We start from the raw sequence: 15,426 nt of genomic DNA on the forward strand, positions 1-15,426 counted from the left end.
ACAATATAGAGATTTAAAGAAAAGATGCTCCCTTTATCAATTTGAATACGTGCTTAGATACTGTTAGCTACTTATACTGATACAATGTATGAAAATTTATTAAGAGTTTAAATAGTATAAGTACAAATTTTCATTTTAAAACAAATTTTACTTGGCATGTGTTAAACCAATTTACCTCACCAGTAAAATGTCCCTAAACACACATATTGACCTAGTTGGTCATATCCTGGTTTCGATAATGACAAATATATTTGGTACTGACGTTTGTCATGAGCTGGCTTACAAGTTCACCCTATGCTTGTATTTGAATAGAAAACTACATCATGAAGGTGTATGGTGATCACACAGAAGAATGAAGAAAATTTTTTTATATTTGTATTTTTTTTTATTCTTCATTTTGGGTTGTAATTTAATTATAGACTGTACCTCAATATGGCTTGTAATAATCTGCATCATGCATGGTAAGTAGGTATACTCAAATGACCTTAGTTGGACTTTAGGTTCCTACACATAGTGCACTAAGTCCCTAATATCACATAATTTATCAGGGAAATTAATTGGAGTATAATTGGACTAAAAGGGTAAAAATTGTGAGTGGTCGAGCGACCGAACCCTTGGTGTTCAAAACACCTCGGACGTCCAAATCGTGGACCGGTCAACATGTTGACCTGAGTTCGGAAAATCAAACTAAAATACATGTATCATCCACGATTGACCGAACCTATGTCAGGAACTTTCCCACCAACTCGGCAGCTCAAACATCACATTCAAAATAGCCTCAGGTGACCAAACTTAAGAGTTCGGCATACTGAACTTCAAAGTGGGCTACCAAAACGCGGTCTTTTTGAGAAATCGCCTCATTCAGCAAACCGAACATTATTTCAAGCACCCAAACCATGAAAATAACTATTCTTTTTGTGTCTATTTAGTCGGCTGAATGCAGGCTCGGGCACCCAAAACTCTCGAGTTGGTTTTATTTTTAACCAAGATAAAAAGGGGTTAAATTGGGTTAAAATATTAAACTTGTTTAAAATCTTTTTAATAATGCCCATTAGATCCCCAATGGTCATAAAATTGCCCTTGCCTATATATACAAGTTCATTTGCAAAAATTAGTAAGGATCAGTAAAATCATTAAGGCAAAATTCTCTCAAAATTCCAAATCTTATTTTTGCTTATACTACTCCTATACACGCAAAAGCTTCAATTTCCTTGATTATCCAAGTGTTGCGAGTGTGTTAAGAGTGCTTGTGCTTCATTCCACTTTTCTTAATACTCTCATTTGTTGTGCTTGTTGATTGATTTTACTATTGAGAGTTAATCATAAGTTCTCCCACTGATTTTATCTAATAAATCTTTTGTGGGAAGACTTAGTGGCTTATGGGTGCTTGCATTGATATTGCAAGATACCTTAGCCCTTATTTTTGTGTGCAAAATATTTTCTTAAGCTTGCATTAAAACATCTCTTGCGTTTAGTATATTGAGAACATATTTTTGAGATTGTTTGAATCATCTTACTAGCATCTTTTGAAACTCTAAACTGATATTGTGATATTTCATACTGTGGTTCAAAGTTTGCTTAGAAATACACTTTAGATCTTGATTGCTAATCTACACTAGATTGAGTGTTTAGCACACATCATTAAGCACTGAGCATATTTACTATCATTCGTGCTTGTGTTATTATTTGAGCTATACTGTGGTACATATCTGCTTGTTTGAGAAGCATATTTCTGTGTACACAAATTTTCGTATATATTTTGTATTCCAGGCATGGGTCTGAAGAGGGAGACTAGCCTTATGGAATAGATCCAAATTTTCTTAGAGTTGGTTAGGAAAGCTAGGTGCACTATCCTGGTAAGGTGCGATTGTAAGTTGACATTAGCCCTGCTAATTAACTTGGTTGTAAACGGTGTCACTCCACCCGTTAAGTGAGCCGTAGTGGAATCCTTGTGCTAGTGAGCCAAGGCAGGGACATAGGCACTTTGGTTGAACCCCAATAACATATCTGGTGTCAGTTTATTTTTCGCACTTTATTATCTGCACCTGTATATTTATTGGTTAAATATCTGCGTGGGTTTGAAACTGCTTAGACTGCCGCTAGGTTACATAATACTAATTGTTGGATTAGATAAATCTAGGCATAAATTTTAAATCTCCAATTCACCCCCCCTTTTGGGATTGTACCAAAGCTAAAAATTGGTTTCAAAGACTCGTCATTTAGACTTAAAAGTTATTTAGTAAAATATTATGATGGCTTGTGTTAGTGCATCCCCTTCATGTGAGGGAAGGTTGGTCACAAACCCTCCAATATTTTGTGGTGAAAACTATGTTGTTTGGAAATTTATAATGATTGTATTTTTGAAAGCTTTAAACTAGAGGTTCTAGAAATTTATGGATCAAGGTGATATTGTGCTCGTAAAAATCGTTAATTGTACTGATGTTCCTAAATATGAATTTGAGTTGAATGATAATGATAGGCTCTTAGTGCAAGTGAATTTTGATGCCATGAATACCTTGCTGCATGCTTTAGATTCTGATATTCTTTGTGAGGTTATGACATGTAACAGTGCTAAAGAGATCTGGGATGAACTTCAGAGGAGATATGGAACATCCATGCAAAACGAAGTGATCACTCCTTGTTACTCAAGCTCTATGGATCTTGAAGGAGGTAATCCATGCTTTGTTGCTTTGACTAATGATGAGGTAATCTCAACTCCTTCCATTTTATTAGATAAATCTGAAAATGATTCATGTGATGATTTGAATTATGCATCTAATACTTAATCATCTAATAGTATTGATAGTGAAAGCATGCCCACTTATAAAGAACTGCAAATTGAATATGTTAGAATTCATAAGTTACTTGTTAAATCTAATAAGAAATATACTGTTTTGGAGAACAAGTATGAGACATGTATGAAAGAATGTAAAGCAAAAGTTCTTGTTGAAAGGGAAAGTGATTTAAAGATTAAACAATTAGTAAACAAAAATGAAAAGTTAGAGAAGGAATTGAATGCAGTAAGATCTCAAGCATCAAATGATAATAATAAAGATTTTCTTATTGCAAAACTTGAACAAAAAGCAAACAACATGACTAAGGAGTTTATTAAATTACAAGATGTTTGCAAGGGTCATAAAAACTTAAAAATGCAAGAAATAGGGAATAAAATAGAAGACCAGTCTAAGATCATCCACACATTCACTAGAGGGAAGGACAACTTTGATAAGTTGCTAGGATCATAGAAGATGCCCTTAGATAGGGAAGGTATAGGATACAACGGAATTAGAAATAGAGAGAAGAAAAATTTGTATATAGGGTACTTTGTGAGAGAATCTGATTGTTATGCTAGTACCTCCTCCGGTCCTTATAACCATATCTACTATGCGTTATGTAAAAAGAAGGGACATACCAAGTTTGATTGTGCGTTCAAAAGGAAAGGGGTCAAAATGAAACAAGTGTGGAGAGTGAAATAAAAATCCGAACCCATCTCTTCTTGACCCGAAAATGTTCCTTAGTGTTAATAAGATAGCTTAGGAAGACTCCATAAGCCTTAGGTCTAATATTAAAATCATAGGGAGCCCTAACATATGAGAAAAGGTCAAAAGAAAATTTTTTAACCAAGTTTAGGTTGCTAGACCATTTCAACTTATACTCTTCGGGCGACCGAACTTGGAATGTAGACTAGCATGTTAACCTTACTCGGGCTGCTGAACTTTTCTGGTCAAAACCGTTTAGGCAGCCGAACATGGTTCGAGTAACCGAACATATATTCGGGTAACTGAATCAGTATTTCAGCCAATCAAACTTTGATGAACAAATTAAGTTTTGGCTAACGAGCATTGGAAAACTGAAAGGATGCTTGAAATTCATCCAACCGAAGCTATGTTCAATCAGCCGAATAGACTCAACGTCTAGGGTGATCATTACAGTTTGGGCAACCGAATCTCTGTTCAAGCACTCGAACTGCGCTGTATATATATTTACCCACATGAAAAACTTCATTTTCACACCATTCTTGAGAGCACCTCCGGTTTTCCTCTCTTATAGCCACTTCATTTTCATTCCTAGCCTAGTACCTTTTAGAAAATTTCTTCCCACCATGTCCAGAGATCAAAGACGCACGGAGGTAGGCATTGCTCTTGAGCAATGGTTCTGTACGCTTGAAAGATGGATCAAGTATGATAAGGTCTTCTGGCTCAAGGATCCCATTCTTAGTAAGGTTCTGGACATTCAATTTATGCAAACATATTTTAATAATCTGTTAGACATGTTCGTATGAGTTTGTGAGCTTTCAGCCCAGGGTAATCTACCCCATACTTGTCATGCTATTCTATGCCACCACTGGGCAGGACGACCCGGGTTGCTACTCTAGGGTGTTTGAGATGGACATTCAGTTCGATGATGCATACCTAGCTGAGGTGTTTGATATCCAAAGGGGTGACTTCGACTGTGTTGACTCCACCTCGACCTGGATCAATGAGCAGGACTTCACTGTGAGTACTTTTTTCAATCTTGTGATGTCTCATCCTGTTGTAGATCTCGCACACACACCAAGTTACAAATCATTGACTTTGGAGGCAAAGGTGGTACACCACTTGATTTCATATAATATCTTGCCAAATTTGGGGTCTAGGGATCATGTCTCGTACCTGGACTACTTCGTCATGTGGTGTTTATTCATGAGGAAGAAGCTAGATCTTCCTAGACTGATCCTCAGGTGGATGTTCATGAAAACTGTAAGGAAGAGGATCATACTGCCATATGGAAGCATCCTATATAGGATGTTTGAGTGAGAGAGAGAGAGAGAGAGAGAGAGTCACAAGGACTCCAGATGCAGTACTAAAGAAGATCAAGAGCACAAACGTCTTCTCCTCCACCACTCTAAAGTCAATGGGGTATGGGCTCACTGGAAACATGTGGTTGCCTACTATTCCTTAGGGAGGTCCGGGGGCTCAGGAGGTTCCACAAGAGCAGCCCCATATTCCGTCGAACGCTGAGATCATGACGGCCATCACCGGTCTCTCTGCATCATTTGAGGAGTTTAAGACCTCCATGATAGAGTTGGCGTCCTCCTCCTAGGCTAGGCTTGATGCTTTCTATGGCGAGTTCACAGAGTTCCAATCCAATGTGCGGGCGGACTTCTATATTCTTGGTGAGCACCTGAGAGAGATGAATGAAGAGGACATCGGCGAGGATTAGATGGAGGTGAGTGGTGATGATGATGACGAGCACGATGATGGTGAGACTTAGAGAGTCCTTGGAGTTCAGGTACTTTATATTTGATCTATCTTATGCTTTATTTACATACATTTACATTTGGTTTGTAATACCTAAAACAGCCTTTTATTTTGTTTTTCGTCCTTACACACTCACCACACACATAGATAGATACATACAGATAGTATCTTGTGGTGATTGTCATTTTGCTTATACTTTTATATACATATCTGATGTTCATTGGCTTGCATGCTTACGTATATGATTGCCTGATTGAAAGCCTTCTGCATGGTGGATGCAGTTGATGTGAAATTGCTTGCTAGTAGATATATTAGGTTCTTGCATGCTCAAAACTATGTGATATACTATCTGCTTGAGAACTTTTTGTGCAAATTAATATGGAAATGTCTTGTTTACAGACAGCATGCTGCCGAATTTTTGGTAGACATTTTCTCGATATATTCAAACATTATGAAAAATGATAATGGATGTGCATGTAAATTCTGGTTTAGATTTCAAAATGTCTGCAAAAAATGATAATGGATGTGCATGTAAATTCTGGTTTAGATTTCAAAATGTCTGCACTTAGCTAAATTTAAATTTGAATCATCTGAAGCTTGTGCATACACATTTAAAGGTTTTGAAATTGACAGGTGTTTATGGGTTATGTCACATTTTTAGACAAAATTTTGCCAAAATTTTTCAAAATCACTGCAGATATCCTATACTTTTATAAATACTCAATATTTTAAAAATTAGGTTGTGCTTCTAGAACATTCTCTTTGTGCATCATGAAAAATTTTAATATGAGGTGGTTCTAGTTCACTTCACCCTGGTTACTTAACTAAAATTCACTATGTTTTTTGGCAAACTGTATCTCCAAAACAACAATTGGTATCAATTTTTTTTTAAGGGGGAATTTCTTTTAAAAATCACATGTGCTGAACTGATCCTAAAAGTTAATCTTGTGTGATGCAGTATATTTAAAAGCTTTAAAGTACTTGTATATCTTGTTCAAGGTATAAGTTTAAAGAGAATGCAAAATCTTAGGGGGAGCCACTTCATCTTGATATATAAGGCTCTGAAACATTAAATTCATCGTATATCTCTTTTTACCTTATATCTTGTCAGAATACATATTTTTCTAACAAGTGGTACCATTTTGTGCTGAATGATCATTTTATTTCTTCAACATGATCAATACTAAATTGTTTGAGTTATTGGACGTAAGTTATTATATATTGTCTATTGAACTCAAAACATGTCACTTAGGTACAAATGAATTTTGGGAAATGCTCTATTTTCAAATCGCTTGCTGCCGAATTTTTCAAAAATCTTCCCAACTTATCTGTTGTATCTAAATGATTTTTGTCTTCATGTTATATTTGTTAGCCCTTTTTGCTATTTCCAAAAGGGGGAGAAGAGGCAAAATTGGGTAGATTGATAAATTTAAATTAAATTTAAATTGAGCTTTAATTCTCTTTAGGCATATAGTCAAGGGGAGCCTTTCTTCGTTGTACCCACTTTCGCATAAAGTATTTGTCATTATCAAAAAGGGGGATATTGTTGACCTAGTTGGTCATATCTCGATTTTGATAATGGAAAATACATTTGGTACTGATGTTTTTCATGAGCTTGCATGCAGGTTCACCCTACGCATGTATTTGAACAGTAAGTTACATCATGATGGCGTATGGTGATCACACAAAACAATGAAAAAAATTGTGTTGTATTTGTAATTATTTTTATATTCTTCATTATGGGCTGTAATTTAATTATGAATTGTACCTCAATATGGCTTGTAATAATCTGCATCATGTATGGTAGGTAGGTATGCTCAAATGACCTTAGCTGGACTTTAGGTTCCTACACATAGTGCACTAAGTCTCCAATATTACATAATTTATCAGGGGAATTAACTGGAGTATAATTGGACTAAAAGGGTAAAAATTGTGAGTGGTCAGGCGACCGAAACCTTGGGGTTCAAAACACCTCGGACTCCCAAATCGTGGACCAGTCAACATGTTGACCTGAGTTCGGTAAACTGAACTAAAATACACATATCGTCCATGGTCAACCGAACCTGTGTCAGGAACCTTCCCACCAACTTGGCAGCCCAAACATGACGTTCAAAACAGCCTCGACGACCGAACTTATGAGTTCGGCATACCGAACTTCAGACTGGGTGACCGAAACACGGTATTTTTAAGGAATCGCCTCATTCAGCAAACCGAACATTATTTCAGGCACCCGAACCATGAAAATAACTTTTCTTGCTGTGTCTATTCGATCGGGTGAACGTAGGCTCAGGCACCCGAAACTCTTGAGTTGGTCTTATTTTTAGCTGAGATAAAATGGGGTTAAACCATGTTAAAATATTAAACTTGTTTAAAATCTTTTTAATAATGCCCATTAAGTCCCCAACGGTCATAAAATTGCCCTTGCCTATATATACAAGTTCATTTGCAAAAATTAGCAAGGATTAGCAAAATCATTAAGGCAAAATTCTCTCAAAATTCCAAATCTTATTTTTGCTTATACTACTCTCATACACTCAAAAGATTCAATTTCTTTGATTATCCAAGTGTTGTGAGTGTGCTAAGAGTGCTTGTGCTTCATTCCACTTTGCTTAATGCTCTCATTTGGTGTACTTGTTGATTGATTTTAATATTGAGAATTAAGCATAAGTTCTCCCACTAATTTTATCTAATAAATCTTCTGTGGGAAGACTTAGTAGCTTATGGGTGCTTGCATTGATATTGCAAGATACCTTAGCCCTTATTTTTGTGTGCAAAATATTTTCCTAAGCTTGCATTCAAACATCTCTTGCGTTTAGTATATTGAGAACATATTTTTGAGGTTGTTTGAATCATCTTACTGGCATCTTTTGAAACTCTAAACTGATATTGTGATATTTCATATTGTGGTTCAAAGTTTGCTTAGAAATACACTCTAGATCTTGATTGCTAATCTACACTAGATTGAGTGTTTAGCACACATCACTAAGCACTAAGGATATTTACTATCATTGGTGCTTGTGTTATTTGAGCTATACTTACGTATCTGTTTGTTTGAGAAACATATTTCCATGTATGCAAATTTTCATATATTTTGTATCCCAGACGTGGGCCTAAAAAGGGAGACTAGCCCTGTGGAATAGTCCCAGATTCACTTAGACCCTGTTAGGAAAGTTAGGTACACCATCCTAGTAAGGTGCGGTTGTAGGTTGATGTTAGCCCTCCTAATTGACTTGATTGTAAATGATGCCGCTCCACCCATTAAGTGAGCTATAGTGGAATCCTTGTGCTGGTGAGCCAAGGCGGGGATGTAGGCACTTTGGCCAAACCCCGATAATATATTTGGTGTCAGTTTATTTTCCGCACTTTATTTTCTACACCTGTATATTTATTGGTTAAATATCTACTTGGGTTTGAAACTGCTTAGACTACCCTTAGGTTGCGTAATACTGATTGTTGGATTAGAAAAACCTAGGCATAAATTTTAAATCTTCGATTCACCCTTTTCTTGGTATTGTACCAAAGCTAACAATTGGTATCAAAATTGAATGCAATAAATTCAGAGGGAGTATTATGACTCATTGCTTGTGTTATGATTTTTCCCTAATTTTCAATTGGTATCATGAAATAAACAATTATGAAAGACAAATATGACTCTTGAAGTATTTTTAGCTAATATGAATGTTATGCAACATATGCTTGACTGTGAATTTAAAGATGTTACAACACATATGAAATATGAGTTACAAATATGAAATATGCATGACTATTTGAGTATGGAAGGACACTACTTAGGCTATATTGCAATATATTGGGAAGTGTGTATTCATGCGATACATTTGCTTGATGTTTGTATGCTCAAAATGTGACTTTATTTGAACTTAATCATTTTTTATATCTTACTCTTTTTGATTGATGTCAAAAGGGGGAGAAGTTTTTGAGCAAAAATTAAACATGATATATGTATCAAAAGGAGGAGAAGTACATGATATTGAATATGAAATTATTTGATCTTGAACTTGAATGATGCGATGAGCATGATAGTAAAAGAATATTTGAAATTGATCTTGATATTGTAGGTTAAGTTTGTTAAGACGATGCTTATTGTAAGGGGGAGTCTTTTTAAGGCTCACTCAAATTTTTTGCTCCTTGTTTGTCATCATTAAAAAGGGGGACATTGTTGGCCTTACAAGATTTAACATCCTATTTTGATGCTAACAATCAATTAGAAACTTAACATATGGTTAAGTAAGGTCAAGTGTTTAAAAGGATTCATGAAAGCTTATATGTCAGAAGGAGGATTATATGAGGCTTAAGGCATGGATTCAAAGATGATCTAATAAAACATGAAGATTATGAGAGCATGAATATTAAAGAGAAAGCTCAAAGTATATTAAAGCTTGAAGACAAGATGGAGTCAAAGCAAGCATGAAGACTTAAGTGCTTAGAATGTCAAAGTCTTAAGAAGTCTTTATGTAAGTACTTCATTCAATTTTAATATGGATACATGAAACTCTTAGGTTAATTACGTCAACCTAGATACCTTTTAAAATACTTGGAAAATATTTTTATAAGGTCAGAAGTTATTTCAAAAAGGTCAAAATTGTTTGTGGAATGAAAAGCACTAAAATGGGATTTTCCAAATTCTGTTATTTTTTCTATATCTGTATTGATGAGCATTTGTCTCCATCAAAAACTCACTATATTAAAAAGTGTTCAACATGAAAGTTATGGAAGTTTATCTTAGCTTTCTTTTGATACTAAGAATGTCCAATTTTGAGTTATATAGAAAACGTTATGACCAACATACTAAAGGGTGGTTGAAGTTGATAGCACCTCAGCCAATTGACTGGTCAGTCAACTGACTAGAATGAACTAGGTTTTGACAGCCAACTGACTAATTTGAACTATGTTCATTTAGCTGACTGACCATTATATTTTGAAAATCCTGGACTGGCAAAATGGACTCAATCGCCTATCTAGTCGACTAACCCTGTATAAACTCTTACCTAGTTGCCCGTCCAGCCAACTGACCCTGTGTAGAATTAAATTTGAACTTTAATGAGAAATTTCTAAAAAATTGTTTTTCAAATCTAAACATTATAAAAACTTGGGGGACACTCCAAGAAACTTGGGAACCAAGGAAACTCACTCTAAAAACTCTATAAATACATGGTTTTGAAAATCAAATTATACCAAGCAATTGAAAATCAATTCTCAAAGATGAAACTCTCATACTCTCAAAGCACTCATGCTCTCATCTTTGCACATCTGAATTGCTAAGATTTTCTGGAAGCAACCAATCAATCCTTCTCTGTGTTTCTAAATTGTTGATTCTCACCTAGAAGGAAAAGTTGGTGAAATCTCTCTTGAGCTTCAATTGTATTTCATATTGATATTTTGATTGAAGAATATGGTATTTGAAATTGTACTAATCCACCCTATCTGAGGGTAATTCTTTGTACACAGATTATTGATCTTGTTCTTGTAGATTTGATGATTCAAGGATTGTTTGGATCGTTGCCCAAGTGCGGGGTATCGCTTGAAGAGGCATTGCTTTAGCCTAGTGAAGGAGTGTTTGAGCGTGGGGTATCGCTTGTAAGGTTTTGTTCCGCCTGGAAAAGAATTGATATAGTGGAATCCTTTGGTAGAATTGGCCAAAGGTGAGGACGTAGGTTGGGGATAAGCCGAACCTCGTAAAAAACCCAGTTTCTCTCTCTTTCCCTTACTCTCTTTAATTTCGAGCAAACATATAAATTGTGTGGATGTTTTTAATTCCTTAATCATATACACTACATGGATTAGATATTAAATAAACTTAAGCTTAATTTGTTTTTGGGATTGTGGAAACCGAAAGGGAGTATGTTAGTTGATCAATAAGTTGCAAAAACCATAAGGGAGTACGTTGATTGATTCAACACCCAAGACTTATTAACTGAAAGTTTTCTTAAAGTCTAAATTCTTGGAAAGAAGTGTTGTGCTTCATATTGTGAAATCAATTAACCACAGGGCCTGCATATACAGGGCTACAAACAAGAAAATATATTGAATTCTTGAAAAGTTGAAAATTTCCAAAAGGTTATCTTGATTGGGTATTTGTGGTCTAAACACTTTGATTGTTGAATGGTTGGTTGATTGTTTAAGTTTTATTTACTTGTGCTGTGTTGAATACTTTAGTTGTTGGTTTGTGGATTGAACAAGTAAATAAGCTTTTGCTAAACAAGTAAATTAGCTTTTGTTGTGTATTGGATAAATCAACAAGAAGTCAAAATTTCATTAAAAGATTTAAAAGAGGTTAAAAATATTAAAAAGAATTAAAAGGAAATTTTAAATAATTCAATTCACCCCACCTCTTGGTACTACACCTTAATTTTCACCTTTATGTGTTACTCCTTCTTAATCATTTAAGCTTGTAGTGGTGTCTTCATCTCTCTCAAATTTTTCAACATTTTTATTGTTCCCAAAATTCCTTAGGACTACTATAAAATATAAGCTTTACAAGAATATTAGTTGCCAAGGCACACTAAAAATATGCATGGCACACAAATGATATGCATTAAAACACATGTCATGAAAATTCAATTCATTTTCATATTTTGGGAAACATGCATTTTTAAAATAATTTTCAATGGGAGATGATAAGCTTTCACAAACACTTTCCAAATTCTCCAATCATTTGATTTTACAAAAATCATTTTCAATATTCAAAAAGTAAAATCTAAGAAATGAAATCAGTGGAGGATTTGCAAAGGGTTGGCCCTCAAAACAAGGATACACCAAAAATGAGTCGTTGTAATCTTTATGCAAATGCGGTTAAGCTTATTATAACCAGGATCTGATACCAATTGTTGGAAATGGTGTGATCCCAATAGGTGTGAATTGGGTTTTAAAATTTTTTGACTAATTTAAAATAATTGATCCCATTCAATGTACACGCGTGTATGTAAAATAATTAAACTATGAGTTTAGGTATACACGTGTGCAGCATATCTCATTTAAATTAAATGTGTGCATGCGAATAATTGTGGCAGTGAACAAGCAAGCATACACATATAAAAATTAAAGTGCAATAAATAAATGAGATAGAGAGAGAAAGTGACACATGATATTTGTTATCAAGGTTTGGTCAAACCAGCCTACGTCCCCACCTTGGGCATACCCCCCAAGGATTACACTATCGTTGCTCACTTAAATAGGCAGAGCAGAAGCCGTTTACATCCTCTCCTTACGAGGCGAGAAAAACCTTAGTTCAATTACAAGGCTAAGCCCAACTTGTCTCACTTACAGGACTGAGACTCCCCAGCTCAATTTTTGGGCTGAACCAAATCAATCTCACTTACGGGGTTGAAATTCCCCGGTTCAATTTATGGGCTAAACCCAATTGGTACATTAAAACATTTTTATACATAAAACATGGTTCGGAAATACAAGTAGAGATGTACACATTAAAGCTCAAATATATGCACTCTCTAATGATATGCATTATGCTCAGTAGAGTAATGGTGCTATCAAATAATTTTGCACAAATAAAATGTATATGAAAAATGAGTATTATTGTTTTCCTATAAACATTTTTTCAGATAAAGAATATTTGGAGAATCTACTAATTTAAGCTTAAGAAAATATTTGTGCTGTAAATAATTTTCTTCCCAAAAATATTTGTCAAAGAAATAACCAAGAGAAAACCTAAGCAATACTCTCAAAAATAATTTTTGGGAAACAAATAACAAGTGAGAGTATGTGTATGTGAGAAGATCAAATGATTACCCAAATAAAATACTCTCTACCAAAATAGTTTTGAAATAGATGAATGGAAATAGAGTTGGAGAGTTTTGTTCAAAAGATTTTGTCCCAAAGAAATGATTTTTGCAATAAAAGATGATTTAGGGGAACTCTTATTAACAAAGGTTTAAAGAGAATTTGGAGTTAATCAAAGTTACTAGTCAAAGCAAATGAGGGGATATTTATAGATTTTACAAAAATTATGACCATTGGGGACACGCTCGGTATTTTGGAAAAGTTTAATTAAAAGTTAATGACGTTTTAGCACTTTTAAAAAATTCCAACTTGAGAGTTTCGGTTGACTATATTTTAAGTTCGGTCGACCTAATTGCCAAGTTTGGTCAACCAAGCCACTTTTGAACTATAGATATAGTAGACCGAATTAAGAAGATTTTGAAAGCGTTCAAGGTTCGGTTCACTATATTTTAAGTTCGGTCCGCTATTCATATGGTTTGGCTGATTCAATCATAAATGAACTCGAGGTTCAATCAACTAAACAGTTGGGTGTCAAACACGAGCCAGTTCGGTCGACCGTGGAAAATACATTCAAAACTATTCAATAAGTTAAACCTTGTTCAAACTATTGACCTCTGAGTGGTTCGGTCGACTGAGCTGAATATAAACTGGCTGGGTTCGATCGATCAAAACACTTTCAAATATTATTTTAGGTCCTGATTCTTACTAGAGTTTACCCCTGATACATATGGTATAACCTTTAAGTTAAAGGGACTTTTTCATGAAGTGTTTATGGGGACCTAAAGTTAATCTATGGTCATTGAGTTAACCCCAAAAATCTGACTTTCTGTCAACCGAAGATGAACCCTGAGGTCACTCTACAGTCTTGTGGCTCCCTATGGTCAATCTATGGTCCTATCTGAGCATACAATCCATATCATCTAGATGCATGCACTATTACAAACCAAATAATAAAATCAAATGCAATTACAATTCAAAACATGTCTTCTTCTTCTCCTTTGCTCTTTGACATCATGCAATACGCCAGGTTAGTGCTTTAAGACCCGTCTTGGCTTCCATGTTCTCTTGATCTTATGTGTTACCTGAATGATACCTGTTCACGCACTAAAAAATACACATAAGAGACACTTGTGTTTGTCAGCATCAAAATAGAGATCGGACTCAAAAAGCCAACATGAAGAAATCTCTTTATAGGGTGAAACAATCTCCAAGGTAGTGGTATAAAAGATTTGATTCATATATGAGAAGATTGGCTTCAAAAGATGTGAGTATGATTGCTGCGTGTATGTGAACAAACTTGATGATGGTTCTCTTATTTTCTTGTTATAAAAAGTCGATGACATATGGATAACCACAAAAGATTTAACTGAGGTAATTCAGTAAAAGGAACTGTTGCATAAAGAGTTTGACATAAAAGATCTTGGTTCAGCCAAGAAGATACTTGGGATGGAGATTCGCTGGGACCAAACTGCAGAGAGATTATGGCTATCACGGGGCAGTTATATGGGTAAGATGTTGGATAGGATTAGCATGGCTGATGCAAAATTGGTATGTACACCTTTAGCGAGTCATTTTAAGTCGTCTAGTGCAGATTGCCCAAGTACGAATGAGGATATCTGAGACATGTCAATGGTCCCCTATGCTAGTGTTGTGGGGAGTTTAATGTATGTCATGGTGTGTGTGAGGCTAGACTTGGCACATGCTATGAGTATGGTGAGTAAGTTTCCCTCTAATCTAGGAAAACAACATTGGGAAGTCGTCAAGTGGATCTTCAGATACTTACGGGGTACATCGGAGTATGGCATCATGTTTGACAACCAATAGGGTAATCCTTTAGTCTTGGGGTTTGTAAATGCTAACTACGTAGGGGATATAGATGAAAAAAGGTCTACAAAGGGTTATGCTTTTACCTTTGTAGAAGGACCTATATGTTAAAGACCCATGGTTTAATCTCTAGTGGCATTGTCCACAGCTGAAGCTGAATATATGATAGTTGCCAAAGCTGCAAAGGAAGCCTTATGACTTACCGGTTTGGTCAAAGAGTTAGGCTTAAAGCAAGACAGGGTTGTGTTGCATTGTGACACTCAGAGTGCTATTTACTTAACAAATAATCAAGTGTACCATGCTAGAACCAAACATATTGATGTGAGGTTCCACAGGGTTTGGGAATTGATTACTTTGGGTGAACTTATACTGGAGAAGGTTCACACTTCGGAAAACGCAGCAAATATTTTGATAGAACCGATCACAAGTGAAAAGTTCAAGCATTGCTTGAACTTACTCCATGTATCCAAGTGGACGTTCTAAGATCAAGGTGGAGCAATCAGATATGTTTTTCAATTTCTCCTAAAGAGCATATAATCCCAGGGTGGAGATTGTTGTATTTATGTGTGTGGCTTTTATACTTGTTGGGGCTCATAAAAAAAGGAAT

This window comes from Malania oleifera, chromosome 6 (assembly GCF_029873635.1).
Source record: "Malania oleifera isolate guangnan ecotype guangnan chromosome 6, ASM2987363v1, whole genome shotgun sequence".
NCBI lineage: Eukaryota > Viridiplantae > Streptophyta > Magnoliopsida > Santalales > Ximeniaceae > Malania > Malania oleifera.